The sequence below is a fragment of the Tachypleus tridentatus genome, chromosome 3, assembly GCF_004210375.1.
Source record: "Tachypleus tridentatus isolate NWPU-2018 chromosome 3, ASM421037v1, whole genome shotgun sequence".
NCBI classification, from domain to species: domain Eukaryota; kingdom Metazoa; phylum Arthropoda; class Merostomata; order Xiphosura; family Limulidae; genus Tachypleus; species Tachypleus tridentatus.
In genome coordinates this window covers 31,596,001-31,613,297 of record NC_134827.1, presented here as the reverse complement: position 1 = coordinate 31,613,297, position 17,297 = coordinate 31,596,001, and the positions used below count along the sequence as shown (strand labels likewise).

At 34.8% G+C, this 17,297-nt stretch overlaps 1 protein-coding gene across 1 annotated transcript in view; it reads right to left on the bottom strand.

Moving 5' to 3' along the window:
• LOC143246640 (uncharacterized) overlaps window positions 1-16,832 on the bottom strand; it is a 105,020-nt gene extending 88,188 nt beyond the window's left edge. The window contains exon 1 of the mRNA XM_076493691.1: window positions 16,699-16,832. The gene's annotated coding sequence lies outside the window, so the exon portion shown is untranslated. The remainder of the gene's footprint in view (window positions 1-16,698) is intronic.
• Window positions 16,833-17,297: the final 465 nt, after the last annotated feature.

Genomic DNA, 17,297 nt, shown 5'->3' with positions numbered 1-17,297 from the left:
AACAAAACAAAGTGCTATAAATACTAACAGCGTTGTGACAACAAAACAAAGTGCTATAAATACTAACAGCGTTGTGACAACAAAACAAAATGCTATAAATACTAACAGCGTTGTGACCAGAAAACAAAGTGCTATAAATACTAACAGCGTTGTGACCACAAAACAAAATGCTATAAATACTAACAGCGTTGTGACAACAAAACAGAGTGCTATAAATACTGACAGCGTTGTGACAACAAAACAAAGTGCTATAAATACTAACAGTGTTGTGACCACAAAACAAAGTGCTATAAATACTAACAGCGTTGTGACCACAAAACAAAATGCTATAAATACTAACAGCGTTGTGACCACAAAACAAAATGCTATAAATACTAACAGCGTTGTGACAACAAAACAAAGTGCTATAAATACTAACAGCGTTGTGACAACAAAACAAAATGCTATAAATACTAACAGCGTTGTGACCAGAAAACAAAGTGCTATAAATACTAACAGCGTTGTGACCACAAAACAAAATGCTATAAATACTAACAGCGTTGTGACAACAAAACAGAGTGCTATAAATACTGACAGCGTTGTGACAACAAAACAGAGTGCTATAAATACTAACAGCGTTGTGACCACAAAACAAAATGCTATAAATACTAACAGCGTTGTGACAATAAAACAAAATGCTATAAATACTAACAGCGTTGTGACAACAAACCAAAATGCTATAAATACTAACAGCGTTGTGACAACAAAACAGAGTGCTATAAATACTGACAGCGTTGTGACAACAAAACAGAGTGCTATGAATACTAACAGCGTTGTGACCACAAACCAAAATGCTATAAATACTAACAGCGTTGTGACAACAAAACAGAGTGCTATGAATACTAACAGCGTTGTGACCACAAACCAAAATGCTATAAATACTAACAGCGTTGTGACAACAAAACAGAGTGCTATGAATACTAACAGCGTTGTGACCACAAACCAAAATGCTATAAATACTAACAGCGTTGTGACAACAAAACAGAGTGCTATAAATACTAACAGTGTTGTGACAACAAAACAAAATGCTATAAATACTAACAGCGTTGTGACCACAAAACAAAATGCTATAAATACTAACAGCGTTGTGACAACAAAACAAAGTGCTATAAATACTAACAGCGTTGTGACCACAAACCAAAATGCTATAAATACTAACAGCGTTGTGACCACAAAACAAAATGCTATAAATACTAACAGCGTTGTGACAACAAAACAGAGTGCTATAAATACTGACAGCGTTGTGACCACAAACCAAAATGCTATAAATACTAACAGCGTTGTGACCACAAAACAAAATGCTATAAATACTAACAGCGTTGTGACAACAAAACAAAATGCTATAAATACTAACAGCGTTGTGACAACAAAACAGAGTGCTATAAATACTGACAGCGTTGTGACCACAAAACAGAGTGCTATGAATACTAACAGCGTTGTGACAACAAAACAAAATGCTATGAATACTAACAGCGTTGTGACAACAAAACAAAATGCTATAAATACTAACAGCGTTGTGACCACAAAACAAAGTGCTATAAATACTAACAGCGTTGTGACCACAAAACAAAGTGCTATAAATACTAACAGCGTTGTGACCACAAAACAAAATGCTATAAATACTAACAGCGTTGTGACAACAAAACAAAATGCTATAAATACTAACAGCGTTGTGACAACAAAACAGAGTGCTATAAATACTGACAGCGTTGTGACCACAAAACAGAGTGCTATGAATACTAACAGCGTTGTGACAACAAAACAAAATGCTATGAATACTAACAGCGTTGTGACAACAAAACAAAATGCTATAAATACTAACAGCGTTGTGACCACAAAACAAAATGCTATAAATACTGACAGTGTTGTGACCACAAAAAAATACTAACAGTGCTGCTATAAATACTAACAGTGTTGTGACAACAAAACAAAGTGGTATAAATACTGACAGTGTTGTGACAACAAAACAAAGTGCTATAAATACTGACAGTGTTGTGACAACAAAACAAAGTGCTATAAATACTGACAGTGTTGTGACAACAAAACAAAGTGGTATAAATACTGACAGTGTTGTGACAACAAAACAAAGTGCTATAAATACTGACAGTGTTGTGACAACATAATGTGCTCTTAACGAATGACAAGTGATGTGATGTTGCCACAAATAGTTTTCTTTACAGAATCAGTGTTAGGACTAGTAACATGATTCTAGTATAAAAGCTCTGCTTCAGGACTATTCAACAAATATCATTCAACTAGCACGATCTTTTTTTTTTAATTTCGCGCAAAGCTACACGAGGGCTATCTGTGCTAGCCGTCCCTAATTTAGCACTGTAAGACTAGAGGGAAGGCAGCTAGTCATCACCACCCACCGCCAAATCTTGGGCTACTCTTTTACCAACGAATAGTTGGATTGACCGTAACATTATAACGCCCCCGCGGCTGAAAGGGCGAGCATGTTTGGTGTGACGAGGATTCGAACCCGCGACCCTCGGATTACGAGTCGAACGCCTTAACTCACCTGGCCACGCCGCCAACATGTGTTTAACAGAATCACTGGTAAGTTGTTTCAATGGTTCCTGAATTTTTCAACTGTCTTCAAACAGTTTTTCTTAAACATTCCTTTTTCGATAAAATTGTTTGGTTATTGAATTAATCCATTTCGACTTAATATTCCTGGCAAATATTTCCTTTCAAATTACCTCATACCACGTTTTCATGAAAACGTTCTCATGTTCTCAAATCTAACCACTCTTACCCCCTCCACGAACGAATTCATCAAATATTTGTACTCAATTCCTCTAGTCTCTCACACAGCCTAACAAAATTACCGGCACGTTTATTAATCATTACCTTAATAGCAGTGCGCTACTATGAATTTCTGACTACAAGATTTCAAACATTTTAACGACCAGATTTTCGGAAACTACGAAAAGTGTTTGACACCACGGAGCTTCGTACGTTAAACCTAACACATATTTAGATATTGACAAATCTGCACTCTCGACATTGACTGTTTTCTGAATTACATGTAATAAAGTCATGATATGGTAGTGGAAGAGAAGTATGACAAATGGTTTCAAAGTTTTTAACGAAAACAAAATGGAAAAAAAATTACAATAATTGCATCCCTGTACAAGTCTTTTAAGGACCACAGCTTGTTCTAAGAGTGCTATTTCTCTTTTATCTTTTAAAATTTCGAACCTTCCACGTGTTGTTTCGTATAAATAACAAGTCTGGTTTGAATTTTGCGCAAAGCTACATGAGGAGTATCTGCGTTAGCCGTCCCTAATTTAGCAGTGTAAGACTAGAAAGAAGGCAACTAGTCATCACCACCCACAGCCAACTCTTGTGTTACTCTTTTAACAACGAATAGTGGGATTGACCGTTACATTATAACCCCCCCATGGTTGAAAAGGCAAGCATGTTTGGTGTGAAGGGAACTCGAACCTGCGTTCCTCGGATTACGAGACGAGTGCCTTAACCACCTGGCCATAAATTACAAGACATTCAAAACACTTGCATTAACATGTCATCTGGTGAGCCATAGAAAGCTTAAAGAAAGTTATTTGAGCTTTAATGGAATAACTTGAAAATACTGCCAAACTCGATCTTTAATTATCAACCAGCTGAAACTAGGACTTGGGGTATTCGAGACAAATAATGTGGCAAAAATCAGTGTTCGAATCCCGTAAAGTTTTACTGACAAAAATCATTGTCCTCGAATTCCAGAGCGATACTTTAAAAATCAGTGTACTTACTGTAACCAAAACCATCATCTTTGAATTAGATAAAGCAAGAATCAGAAAAAAAACAAAAAACATTATCTTTGAATCAGATAAAGTCTGACCAGAAAAAAATAATTGCATTCGAATCATATTGTCTGACCAGAAAGACAAAAGCATTATCTCGAACACAGCTACGAGAGAGCTAAAATAATAGTTCAAGAATTTGTGGTGGGTGGTGATTGCTAGCTGCTTTCCCTCTAGTCTTAACGCTGCTAAATTAAGGAAGGCAGCTCGTAATCACCACCCACCGCAAACTCTTGAACTACTCTTTTACCAACGAATAGTGCGATTGACTGAACCATTATAACGCCCCATGGTTGAAATGTCGAGCATATTTGGTGTAACGGGGATTCGAACCCTCGACTCTGAGACAGCGAGTCGAGTACTCTAGCCTCTAACCACCTGGCCATGGCGGGCCTAAAATCACGTAAATGTTAGTTTATTTTCAGCTCGTTCTTGTTCCTCGGAAGTTAAAGAAATAAAAATCTCTCTTAAAGTAAAATCAAGTTAAGCCTTCAAAAAGTTGTCTTCAATTATATTCTTAGAGGAGTGGAGTGGTCTTGTATAATACTTGATTTTGTGAAGAAAACGCCTCCTACAGCCAACGTATACCTATCTATTTTGTTGCTTTTGACGAAACGAGTTCGCCTCTACTCTATGACTCGTTTTATTAAACTGCGAAAAATTCCGCTAAACAATATTCCCTGTGGGATTCCTTTATCTGTTGATGTACTCCTGTTTGTTTGCAGTTATAATTACAACTGTTTTACTGACTCGATAAGACAGTATATTGAGCTTTTTTGTGTTTACTTATACATTTCGGAGTTTTAATGTTCTTCACTTCCTGCAATATTTTTTTCTGGGATTCTATTTTCATTTTTATTTGTTTAATTATATTAAAAGCAAGCCATATATTTCTTATTGTAAACATATTTCTCAGTACTATTCTTCTATAATGAATACACTCCTTAGAATGTCCGTTTTACAACGGTCTCGTTTTAAATCTTCCCGTGGGAAAACGATACGTTTTTGGACAAATAACTTTAAAATCCGAGACTCTATAAAAACTTAATAACAATAAGAAGAAAAAATTTCTGCAGGCCAACACTCCAGTAAACTCTGAACTACTTGAAACTTAAAAGACTCGATTAATTCTGCCTTAGTATCCAAGTTGAAAGCACACTTGAGACGTGTTCGTTCTTAATAACTTTATAGAAACTAGCGCACTCTGGTTTTACCAAGCGCAATATAAACTTAACATTTCTTTTTATTTAGTTAACTTTCACAAAGCCATACCTTACTCCTTGACTACGTGTCGTTAATAGCAGCCACCTGTAGCAACACTTCTCTCGTTGACTAAGTGTTACCATTAATAGCAGTCATTTGTATCAATACTTCACTCGTCAACTTAGTGTTGTCGCTAATAGCACCTGTCTGAAGTCCCAACTACCGAAGCTTGTATTGTTTGTTTGTTTGTTTTTAATTTCGCACAAAGCTACTCGAGGGCTATCTCTGCTAGCCGTCCCTAATTTAGCAATGTAAGACTAGAGGGAAGGCAGTTAGTCATCACCACCCACCGCCAAGTCTTGGGCTACTCTTTTACCAACGAATAGTGGGATTGACCGTAACATTATAACGCCCCCACGGCTGGGAGGACGAGCATGTTTGGCCAATTACGAAGCAGATTATGAGTCGCACGCCTTAACACGCTTGGCCATGCCGGGCCCCGAAGCTTGTAAGATAGCTTTAGAATTGCACATCCAAGGCCCCAACCCATTAACACACAACCCCAGCAAATAATTAGTAACTCTTACAGAATTCACTACCACCAAAACTATGTTCAATGAACAAAACTACATACAAATAAATGGCTTAAGTGTGGGCAATCCTGTATCACCAGTTCTAGCCAATATTTTCATGACACAGATTGAATCTTAGTAAGTTAGTTACTAAGTGTCCTCACACCATATTGTAATAACTAAGTGTCCTTATATCGGACCCTACTGTTGTAATCTTAAAAATAATCCTCTTTCTCGGTAATAATGTTAAATACAGATGATAACCAGTAGGCCTAACATTTTGAACACGGTGATAATGTTACATACAGATGATAACCAGTAGGCCTAACATTTTGAACACGGTGATAATGTTAAATACAGATGATAACCAGTGGGCCTAACATTTTGAACACGGTGATAATGTTAAATACAGATGATAACCAGTAGGCCTAACATTTTGAACACGGTGATAATGTTAAATACAGATAATAACCAGTGGGCCTAACATTTTGAACACGGTGATAGTTAAATACAGATGATAACCAGTAGGCCTAACATTTTGAACAATGTCATGCAACCGTGTTCTTTTGTTATTTCAGGTTTAAAATCAGAAATGCGAAAAATAACATCTAAGGTCTATCTTCTGTCTCCCAAACGCCAATGCTCCAACGAGTTATTCGCACAGTACCAAAATAAATCAGATCGGACGACAGGAAAGACAAATGTTTCTCAAAAACAATATTTATGTATACGGAATAATACTCCACAGAATTAGTGTTTAAACACCAGAAGGAGAATCGTGTAATTAATGCCTGATTGTCTTATCAAAATCATTAATACGAGTTACGTGTTCAGGTTTGTTACAATGACTTCCACTCAAATACTACTGTAGGTATTGGCATAAATGGGAAAAGTAATGATAATTATAAATGTGTAGGGCCCCGGCATGGCCGGGAGGTCAGGTCGTTTGACTCGCAATCTGAATGTCGCGGGTTCGAATTTCCGTCCCACCAAACCCTTCAGCCATGGGGCCGATACAATCTTACGATCAATCCCACTATTCGTTGGTGAAAGAGTAGCCCAAGAATTGGCTGTGGAAGGTCATGACAAGTTGCTTTCCCTCTAGTCTTACACTGCTAAATCAGGGACGATTATCGCAAACAGCCCTTGGGTAGCTTGGCGCGAAATTCAAAACAAAACGAACGTGTATAACGAAAACATGTACCGTATTTTACTAATCATGATGAACGTCTTAAATCACGCAAAATCGATTAGGTTAGTACATGTAACGTGTTCTTATATCACATTTTAAATGTGATTGGTTATACTTGAGATCTACACTGACAAGAATCGGTAAAGTTTTTGTTCAATCAGAGTAACTCAATTAAAGTTGACAGAATCTGCGACACTTTCTCGTGTACGGTAAACAGGGAAAGTCGCCTTTATCCATAATTTGTCAAATATAACGTATAAATGTCCTGCACCTGCATTAAACAAAGTCTGAGAACGGTGTCTTTATCTGTTATGTTTTAGACAAACGATTTTAAGTTTGTTTTTTTTATTTCTTATAGTAAAGTTGTTGTTTTTTTTCTATTTGATGTAAACGTATCTGTTAGTTGATTTAACATGAATGCATTTAGAAACAAAGTGATGAACAAAGATTTCGTAACAATCTTTATCAAAACTAAATAAACAGTTTTCGTTCCTATAAATACCGGTAACAATAATACACCAAGTGAATACGACATGGTCCACGTATAGGAATACATTGTTTGCAGCGCATTCCAAGTCCACATTCGACAGTGTCATAGTAAAACAAGGAATACTCTTACGTTGAGGAAATCCATTCTGTACTGCCAGGTACGTTTTGTTAACTATTTAGACAGTGCAGTCCGGCAGTATCCCCTTCCCATAATCTTTCAAGGTTAATGTTGTAAAACGAATGACTAGTTAACTATAGTATTGATAGTATTATAGTTCCTAGAACAATTAGTAGGTGGCGCCACTTAGATTGGCCCATAGCAATTAATGACTACGTGTATCCTAAAGAGAGCTCGTACGGATATTGAAATCTAAATTAAAATAAAGTACAAAACAACGTTTTGACCTTATTAGGTCATTTTCAGATTAACAAAGAGTTTGCAACTGACCGTAAGCACATGAAACTAAACATATTAAGAAACCGAATAAACACAGCCACAAAACTATGCTCACCAGATAAGATTAATGACGAAATATTTAGTTCATTTCGTTAACACCCACAAATTTCCTTCAAAAACCGTTGAAAAAAATTATACAAACACACCTCCCCCCCCCAGTGTGCCTGTGGACGTACAGCGCTAAAATCCGGGTTTTGATACCCGTGGTGGACAGAGCACAGATAGCCCATTGCATAGTTTTGTGCTTAACTCAAAAACAAAAGAACGTTCACACCTACACAAACAATGAACAAACAATAATAAATTCAAGGAAACAACAAACTATAAAACCATATATTTCCAATATTAGCGAAAAAATAACCAACATTTGGAAAAAAAACTTAAAATATATCATTCCAGTAAACAATAAATTTATTTAAAAACCAGGTTCAAAAATAAAGTCCATACTATGTAAAAACTAGACTAACAAACACCAACATAATTTATAAAATACAATCCAACAACTGCCACGAAGAAACAAGCAGAAAACGGAAGATAGATTCAAAGCACGCACACACACACAAAACACCTCAGGTTTTCGAATACTGCAAATCAAATAAACACAACATAACCATAGAAAACAAATCAGATACTAGAAAGGGAAACAAATACAAACAAACGTAAAATCAAAGAAGCCCTACTCATACAATAACTAAAACCTAAATTAAACCAATATAAAGGAACACCTTTAAACCTGTACTAATTAATTACCTAACATATAACTGCAACGCCCCCTATATTCTAATACCCGTTTTCAGACTCGTCACTAGGACATGCCCGGCAACGGTCAGTTGCAAACTCTATTAACCTAAATATACCCAAAGAAAGTCAAACGTTTTTTTATACTTCATCCTAATTAAAGTTTTAATACCCATACCAGCAGTCTTTAAAATATATTTTTTTATTCAAGTGGGTTTCTTGTCATCATGAATGACTGACTACCAGTGACTACTGCTTTCTGATGGCGGAGATTCGACTCTGGGAGTTATAGCTAGATCTGACATCGTTCCATTTTACAAAAATGTATTTTTCCTCTTCCTCGTAGTATTTATTCCAGTTCCAGAAGTCACTCGGAAGTTTGGTTTGGTTTCTGAATTTCGCGCAAAGCTACACGAGGGCTATCTACGCTAGCCGTCCATAATTTAACAGTGTAAGACTAGAGGGAAAGCAGCTAGCCATCACCACCCACCGCCAGCTCTTGGGCTATTCTTTTACCAACGAATAGTGGGATTGACCGTCACATTATAACGCCCCCACGGCTGAAAGGGCATGTTTGGTGCGACGGAGGTTCGAACCCGCAACCCTCGAATTACAAGTTGAGTGTCTCAGCCCCCTGGCCATGTTGGGCTACATAAAATTAAGTGTGAAATTAATTACCCATCAGTTTATAAACTTAACCCAAACATAATAAGTCGCTAATTATTTAATAATACATACAAACCGGCAGGAAAAAGGCTACATTAAGTTACAAACAAAGATTTTAATTTAAAAAAATACTTCATACATATATAAAGTTCAGTAATTATTGTTACAAAATCGATAAATCACATTTTAAGGCGTTTTTATAGATTGGTGAAGGCTCAAACGTTTTCATTCTGATCCAGGAAGCCTCAGACTAAAAGTGTGAGAACCACTGGGTCTAGATTAAGGTTAACTGACGTTCGCTAGTCTCATTTTATTATTGTGATTACATGTTTTATTATGAGAACCTAACAGATTTTTCAATACAAAGAAATATGTCAATTCCACGATGTGTAAAATAGTACAACATTCCAGTTTCAAACGTACGATTAAATCTACTGATGTTGTTGTTTCTTTATGTGTACTAAAGAAGTGAACGTTTTGTTCCTTAAGATAACACTATGTAACAAAGCTTTTACTTTTTATTGTTCCTGGACAGAAAGTATTATTTCCCGGTTGCTTATGTCTAAAGTAAATGAAAAAAAAAACTATTTTTCTCTTCAAACTTTGCTTTTGTTACCTGGGAGTGTATAACGAAAACATGATGGGAAACTATATTTGGGGGCTGATATGTGAAAGTGATTTACATTACAGTCGCAAATCTAAAAAAAAAAAAAAAAACTACTCACTTCTAAACATTTTTGTATAACTTTAGTATAAATACATGTAAATCTTGATTCATATGTTGTTTTATTCAGACCTTATGTAAATGAAAGTGTGAAAGTTTGCCCGTTTTTACATAGAAAATAGGTTAATTTCTAAATTTCACTTTCCAGGTCACTAAAGCAAAGTTTGAAGGGAATAATGGCCATTTTCTGTACTTTTAATTAATACAGTAATTAAGAAATAACACTTATTAATAATCATTCATTTAAGTACCATCAGCCTCTCCTGCCAAACCCTCAATCTGATGAAAGTAGAATAACACCAAGAAATGGAAGAAAATCTCCTTTCTGTATTAGCAAGTTGTTTTATTTTATATTAACTGAAGCTTTCTCTGCGAACTATTTAAACAACGGCCTGTGTCGACTTGGTTTCTTCGTTTGTCAAAAAAACGTTACTATTTTAAAGTGTTTAAAGTTTATTCACAAATACGGAAAATTAATTATTTTTTTAGCTCCGATAAAAACATTCCTTCAATCTGTTTATGTGTTGTTTTAGGTAATACGCGGCGCAACTCCTGATGTTAAGTGTCATGACGATTAAATAGATATAAAACATAAACAACTGTTAGTTTGTGCAGCACACAACTTACTTTTTAACACTAGAGTGGCATGTTTATTCCTGTGATAGATACAAGGTAAAGTAGATGCTGGAAGTTTACTGATATGGGTGCATCCAAACAATTCCAAATTTTAAAATAAAATGTTCAGTAGCTTCCCCAGGATTTCAACTTCCTCTTTGTCTTTCTTGTAAAACATCGTGAGGTTTTCTCTCAAAATTCTGACCACAGATTAGGGGCAGCTGATGTGACCACTTTCCCAGGGAATACGATGAATGCATTGTCGATCCACATCCGAATTTCAATAATTTTGAAACGGTGGAAACTCGTCCATGTTCAAAGTCATGATATATTTGAATACAAGTTCTTTCATCTGCGCTTCGGATAAAATTCTTGTTTTGTCACGGCTACATAACTTTTAACCAAGAAGTGCATTACCTGAAGGAAGTACCCACGTATTTATTGTTTATTAAAAAGTGTTTTTATACAGATACATAGAAAAACGTGGAAGTTGTGACATACTAAAAGATCTGTGACAAAACACGAAATTATTACACGCAAAAAATTCTCATCTACGGTGGGTCATTCGTTGAGAAAAGTACAACGTGACATTAAGGTTGCTTTACTCAGTTGAAACAAGGACGTTTGTTTTTAATAGAGTTTAATAACTAAAAAGTAAAATTGGACGCAAAAGCCCTGATAAATTAAATGCTAGTGTACTACTCCAAGTGGATATAAAATTGTTAACACGAACAACAGTAAAATAAATTATTGTGTGATAGTTTGATACATAAACTATGAAGTCATGCCGTAAAGTCCAACAGTTTATCAGTGTGATATTCAGAAGTAAATCGTTTGGAGTTAATGGAAAGCTGTATGATAGATAAAACAAACATATACAGATATAACTTTGATGTTTTCTTGGTAATAAGAAAATTCCATTTTAGAACATTTTGTAAGTAAACAAACGCGTGTTTGTTGTTGCTAAGTGCAAAACAGTGCGTTGGCTATTTGTGCTGTGCCCATCACGGGTATCGAAACCCATTTCTTAGCTTTGTAAGCCTCCAAACTTACCGCTAAAATGAGTATAAATTTTGAAGTACATAATGCAAATAATAAAACTACGATACACTTAAAGATATTTGTACTACAAATTGGATACGACCAAGTTTTAGTTTGGATTTACAGCTGTAATTAATATTTGTAAATAATATATTTCTAGAACATAAATGACAATTTGACATGGAAAGCAGTCCTCTATCTAGATCTAAAATTAATTTTACGTATTTATAAAGTGTTTATTATTGTTTTCGCGATGAATGAAAAAGTCATCTTAACAAGAATATATAAACTAAAAACTAGATTAGTTTATTTGATATGATACAGCTTTACTAAAACCACATGAAACTTTTTTTCCATGTCTATAGCAGAGGTCAACGCCTACCCCTAATCACGCAATTTGCAACTATTCGCCCCCTAGCAACACAGTTTGAAATTACCCACCTATGGTTTTACTTTGTGGATCTATACATCCTCGTGGCACAAAATTCGCTCTCTTTTACCAGTTTGAAGAACTATGCGTCACGTGACCTGACCTTTTGATCTCAAAGGATACCACACTGCACGTTACACTTTGATCCCCTCTTACTACTGGTGCTGTGCACTGGAAGGTCCAAGGGCCGACTCATGTTAACTGTGCAGTCAATCCTGTCAGTCATTTTAGTTTTAGCGCCAAGTTCCACAATGAATTATCTGTGCTCTGTCCATAGAGGGATCAAACCCTATACTTTAACGTTGTAACTCCATAAACTTATTGCTGATGAATAAGAGGACAATCAGCTTAGAGTAACTGTTGTTACATAACAGGCACTGGATACATTCAAGTGACTGATTTCCTCTAATTGGTAGTTCTGAATTAGAGATAACTACGCTTAAATCCTAGGGGACCTTTGACCTAGCTTTTTAACCCCTTGTATTACATGAGATGCTATTTTGGTTGAAAGTACCAAATAGGAAGTATTCCTTTATGAGAAGTACTAATAATTACATGATTAAAACCATACAAGTTTCTAAAATTACCTTTCGTTACGATAATCAGTTATCAAAAACAACTTGACCAATAAGACGATGGCGTAGTCGACAAAAACAAACTAAAACAACATTAAAGTTTTCATTATTTTAGCCTTATTCTGACTTCGTCTCTCGGTTTAATAACTGTTTATAAAGTATAGTGCGTTAATTATTAATTCTATAGAAAATAAGAACATCTCTTAAAATCCCCAATCTGCAATGACATCATCGATTGCCAAGATAAATCTTGGTAATCATCACCCTTGAGGGACAGCTGGACGGCTTCCTATCTTTTAAAGATGACTAGAAAACTAGGTAAGTTAATTAATATTGTTGTAAATAACGCTTAGAACAGGGTTTAATCTTTATAGCGTCTTTTGTTGGTCTAAATTACTTTAGCTGGTCCGTAATTATTAACCATGAACTTGTCTAACTTCGTAAGTCCTTTTCATTCGAGATAAACATTTCTAATAAAGTCTGGAAATATTCTTCTTATTGGGTAAGGAAACAAACGCAACTTTATGGTAAATATTTGAATAAAACCCCCTATAAAACCGTGCAGATAATAAATTATAGAAAATACGAGTTAACGACGATATATCTTTAGAACACAATCGAACTGCAAGGCTCTGTAGTGTACGTAACAATAAAACAAAGCCAGCTAATCAATGTCACTGTTCCAATCTGTGCTTTAAATATAATTAATATGAAAAGTAGGTCCAGAAACCTGTAGCAGTGTAGGAGAGAGATTTGTCGCACATAAAACAAAAGCCAATAAATAAATAAATACATTCACTGAATTACCGAAATGTACACTGGAAAATGTTTGAAAGGTTTATACGAAAAGCAACTCGTTAAGCCTAAGGTGGTAAAGCTTCGCGCAAGCATGTGCGCTTACGTGCTTGTGTTACATTATAGAACAATAGTAACTGGTTTCAGGTGTTATTGATAAACTACAAGAACAGTAGATGACTTTTAGGATAAAGCGTTATTGAATCTGACTAGCTGAAACTGATAAACACTACTATAATTGAATCTTCTTTTTTAACTCAACGAAATATTACCAACAAAAACAAGGCCTAGCCATAGGTCACTTCTATCTGGTATTTAATAACCTGCATATGGAACATTTCGAAGGTAATGTCCTCAAACCATATTCTAAGACGAAGGATTAAGTTCAGCTGCGTTCACGTGATATAGTCATACACTTAAGACAGAGTTCCAGAATCCATAAAACCACCTGAATAGACAACATCCAGCGATGCAGTTCATGATGTAAGTAAAAGACAGACATGACAATTGCCAAAACTCAAATACCATGGAAGCTTACAATAAATCTTCACACATTTTCAATGTAAACCAACCAACCAACCAGTCCGTGTATAGATGGCGATAGTTTCCATAATAAAGAAGATTTATTCTCTAGATGATGCTACGAAGAATGAAGGTCGAGAACAGCATATGAGTCATACAGTTAAGATATAACAATTAACATAGACCAAGATACAAAAGAAGGGTCCATCTTATCTATTAAACATTGGTGCTTATCGTACAAGCATTTATTAAGTTTTCCTTAAACTTTCTAACTTAACAGCATCCCGTTCCAAAGGTCAACCACCGTCTTGGAAGAAATAAGGTCTTATCTTCTAGCCCGCCACAACACATTTTTGTCTTTTAGTTTTACCATTCCCGCTATTAAATACCAAAATTCTATGACCCATCAAGATAACCATCTTTAACCTTAAACAACTCAATCAAATCGCCTTTAACCTTACGACAACCTTTTCATCCAAAACTTATAATCACAGAAGTAAAAGCTTTAGTTAAAATAAACAGCAACGCATTTAAAACAAAAACTTGTATAAATTGTCACAGCAAGTGTTTTATCAAGTTTTAATCGTAGTCTATACTAACTTATAAAATATCTAAAACGATGAAAAATGGCAAAAATATGTTAACTTTGAATATTCCAAAGAAATATTTTAAATTTATGATCAATTACGTTATGTTTCTTTAAGAACAGGGTTGCATTTAGCTGTCTGCACGTTTGTTTTCTGATAGGAAAGTCGCATCGGGCTATCTGCCGAGCCCACCGCGAGATTCTAACCCCAGATTTTTTTAGCACTTGCCCCTTTACCAGCGGGGAACATTATGTCATGTGAAAAAACAATAAACTCGTACATTTTCAATAGTCACTGATAGTATCAGATTCACTTGTTACAATGAAGAGGTAGTTCAGAAGGGCGTTAAAAATACCTTAACGGTTTTTTTATTAACTAACTACAACATGGAATTTTATCACGACTTCCATTGTCTTTCTTATGTTTCAAAAGCTGCTATAAACAAACAGTACCATTTTGGACAATTAGAATATTTGGTAAAATTAGTTAGAGTCAATAACTTTCTCCACAGCAGCACAGCGAAGAGTCGGAAAGATTATAACGCTATATCTGAGTGTTGATATCCTTTGTGGGTAACAGTGTAGATAACCAAGTATGTAGCTTTGCGAGTAATAAAAAACTGAATTGTCAGCCATCACAAAGATAGAGTGCCAGGACTGCAGTCTTAAGATTCTAAGAAACTCCACAGATGGTAGAATTTTTTTTTATTATCAATAATAAAGAGAGGAAAAACTATATAATAAATGTATAGGACGCTCTGTTTATCACAATTCATGTGAATAATTAAGAGGATAAACAAAACATTAGAGATATTAATGCATGTTCATAGTTGTTTGTTCATTAATTTTCAAAATTTCAGTCATGGATATAAACTTTAGAAACTTTTATATAATTAAATGTTTTTAGATACTACACACACAAACTTTAGTTCAGTATGGTTTCACTTTAAGTTGAGTATTGTGTCCAAGTACAATATCAATTAACAATAAAGACTGTGATGAAACAAAATGGCGACGATAAAAATCGCAAGTTTAAAACCATCTTCAAAATGCCTGAATATTTAAAAACTATTCCGCATTAGTGACTGAGCAAAGTTAAAACCTATTATACAGGGTGGTTCGTAAGTCTCTACCCATCCATATATCTTATGTATCCAGTGTATCTGTGTGCTGTCCCTCATTCTCGTTGCATAATATCATGCGATGCCGTGTTCTGCGAGACATTTTCAAGTGTAAATGGGTTTACATCGACCATATTTCTCTGAAGAAAAGAAACAAATTTATAATACATGCGTAATTGAATATACCATAATAACATATGGATGGGTAGGGACTTACGGGCCACCCTGTAGTTATAACGCCGTCTAAATCGCTATATATGTGTTCGTGGAGAGAACCAAAACTTCATTATTTCATACAAGTCACTTTTCCAGAGAAGCGAACCCAAAAAATTAGAACGATAATGTTCTAATTCTTTCTCAGAACTCTCCTGTCTTAGACCCGAATGATTCCTTTCACACACGGACGATGCACTACTTTGGGCGTATAATTTGAGGGTGGGTTGGTAGAGCACCTGATGAGTAATAAAATGAATCGGGTGTACAAACCACACGATTGATATTGCTGGCGCACAAAAATATAATAAATAAAAAAACAACAACAAGTATAACACTTTTAATGTCATAAAGATAACCAGGTAACGAGAATTACGTAACCCTGCTAGGTATAGTAATATTGAGTTTCAATGTTACAGAAAACATTGAAAAGTTAGGTTACATACGTAGCGTTCCGCCATTTATAAAAAAATATTATACTCGTATATATTTCGTGTATCTTATAAAGTTCAGTTTGGTTTCATTTCAAAGTTATAGGTGTGTATATATAATTCAAGATAATTTTACTTCAACAACTCAAGAGTAACACGAATCATTTCTATTTTACTGGTTTTGTGACAATACATTTACAGGGTGCGAACACTAGAAAACAACTTAATACATTTTTGGAAAGTAATAACATTTGTACCAGTGTGCAAGTTTTTCATCTTATATTTTCTTACTTTTAAATTCCAAAATAACAACTCGGGTTGCAACATAAAGTTTCCCATTATTAACAATGGAAAATCAAATTAAAACAATGATTTAAATTAACACCACTTTCAGAATATTGTAAACGTTAATAACAGCTATTCAATACAATATACAAATTTATACACCACATAATCGTATAAGAATGTTTTACTTACATTTTTCAGAATGACCTTGAGTTTCTTCGAAGATAACTTTGAGGTATAATTCAGCGAGATAAAATATTGCGCGCCAACACACCTGGACTAATTTTTACCTCGACGCCTAACGGCTTTCAATTGAAATAAAAAATAAAAACATGTTTAAAGAGGGCGATAAAGATCAATATCTTTTTTTTTTTTTTTTTTTGCTATTACAATTCCAAAACTGGAAACACTTTGAAAAAAAATTAGATCACTTAGTTAGAAAAATTTCAATGATAAAAAATATATTTTTTACTGACCTGTAGATAAAATTTTCCAGATTTTTAACACGATACCTAAATAAATTAACTTTTAGTCTCAAATTATCAGTTTCTCCAACATACGATTTTGTTATATTTCAATAAATAGAACATTTTAAAACATAAATTATGTTTTTAACATAAGCAAAAGAACCTTTCTCTTTAAATAATAACTTGTTGTTTTGAATTAAGCACAAAGCTACACAATGGACTATCTGTGCTCTGCCAACCACGGGTATCGAAACCCGGTTTTTAGCGTTGTAAGTCCGCAGATAAATGATAACGCCCCTTTAGGATGAATATTTAATTTTTATA